The 1,977-nt window shown below is 36.9% G+C and overlaps 1 non-coding gene across 1 annotated transcript; it reads right to left on the bottom strand.

Annotated features, from left to right (window-relative positions):
- Positions 1-1,317: 1,317 nt before the first annotated feature.
- Positions 1,318-1,424, bottom strand: LOC131219776 (small nucleolar RNA R71). Its single transcript, XR_009158420.1, has one exon. It is a non-coding gene; the product is annotated as a small nucleolar RNA R71 (small nucleolar RNA).
- Between the last annotated feature and the right edge of the window lie 553 nt (positions 1,425-1,977).

Raw genomic sequence — 1,977 nt, 5'->3', positions numbered from 1 at the left:
GAGAATTAGGTCAAGGAAAGTTCAGATTGATCATAATTGTATATCTTTCAATTGGATAGGATAAGATAGGACTCTAATTCTAATCGTGTGACTTGAATCAAGTAAGAGGGCTCCCTGATCTCTATAAGTGGATCCTTGAAAACCCTAGTTACCACCTTTGAATTTGTTAATTTTAATCACTTTAATCACAATTACTCTCTCAATTAATTCAGATTTAGATTCACATCTTCTTCTAGTTCTACTTCTAGTTGCTTTCAGACTACACACAAGATTACTCCCTGTGGATTTGACCTCGGTCTCACTGATATTATTTCTACATCACGACCCTACACTTGGGGTTGTGAACAAGTTTTTGGCACCGTTGTCGGGGACTAACGGTTGCACTTTTCTGAGATTAACTAGTTTTAGAATTAAGTTAAGATTAGGATTTGTTTACTTTCTATTTTTAGGTTAAGATTTTTCTGATTTATTTTTAGAAAATAACTTACTTTTTAATTCTAGGTCTAGAACTTTCCTAATCAGTTTTTAGAAACTAGGTTGTGTTTTTTTTTTTTTAGAAACTTTCCTTTTCAATTTTAGAAACTAACTCATCTTTCTAATTCTATTTTTAGAAACTTTCTTATTTCTTTTTAGAAACTAATTCACTTTCCTTTTTCTTTCGTAGGATCCTAACATAGAACCTTCTAATTTGGTAACTTCTTCCTAATTATTTCTCTTTCTATTTCTAGATTTATATTTCCTTCTTTTTCTTTCTAGGTTTAGGTTAGATTATGAATTGAGGGCTAAGAGTGTTTCATGCCCAAGTGGGTCTGTTACAACACTTAACGTCTTTTGAGCAAAGGAGGATTAGTTGAGGGGTTATCTATCCATCACAAGGTTAGACACCACTTGAGATCCTCAGAGTTAATTGAGGTTATGGTTGCAAATCAACCAGTGAAAGTCCATTTTGAGAATGAGGTTCACCATACACCCCCGCCTCGTACTTTACGAGATTACTTACAATTGGCGGAAGTGAGCACCCCTTCTTGTATGTTTTTCCAAGAAACACAGGAAACATGGATATGAAGCCTACTCATTCTAAAGTTTCTTGGACTTAAATTTGAAAGTCCATACCTGCACTCATAAGAGTTTGACAAAGTTATAGCCACTTTATACTTTCCTAACGTGTCTGAGGACACAGTTGGGATGAAACTCTTTCCTTTCTCCTTGAAAGAGAAAGCTAAGACGTGGTTGCACTCACTACGTCCGCGATATATTGGCACATGGAATGACATGATGGAGTTCATAAAAAAATTCTTTCCATACCATAAGATGAGCACCATCAGGAAGTTGATCATGAACTTCACCCAAAAGGAAGATGAAACATTCTTCCAATGTTGGGAACGGTTCAAGGATCTTGTTAGTTCATGCCCACAACACGGTTTTGAAACGTGTCGCATAACTACTTTCTTCCATGATGGATTAACATCTTCCATGCACCAATTTGTCGAGATGATGTGTAATGGGGAGTTCATGAACAAATATGTCAATGAGGTATGGGATTACTTTGACAAACTCGCTGAAACCGCACAGTCATGGGACATCTCCCAAAAACTGAGCACCACATCTAAGCCTATTCAAGCAAGGGAGAGAGGTGGGATATACTTACTGAAAGAGGATGATGATATAAATGCTAAAATGGCCAATCTCGCAAGGAAGGTCGAGGCCATGGAACTTAAGAAGGATAAGGCTAAGGAAGTTATTTGAGGTATATGCGCTTGCAGCATACACAACAGAAAATTGTCCAACAATACCTGCTTTTCAAGTGGTACTGAATGAGCAATCGAATGTCATGAACAACTACCAAAGACCTTTCAATGGACCCATCTCTAACACATACAATCCTAGTTGGAGAAATCATTTGAACTTTAGTTGGAGGAATGGACAAATCGCTACTCCTCAAGGAATGCCTAACCAATTCTTGAATAAAGGGAAACC

The sequence above is a fragment of the Magnolia sinica genome, chromosome 11, assembly GCF_029962835.1.
Source record: "Magnolia sinica isolate HGM2019 chromosome 11, MsV1, whole genome shotgun sequence".
NCBI lineage: Eukaryota > Viridiplantae > Streptophyta > Magnoliopsida > Magnoliales > Magnoliaceae > Magnolia > Magnolia sinica.
This window is presented reverse-complemented; position numbering and strand designations above follow the sequence as displayed.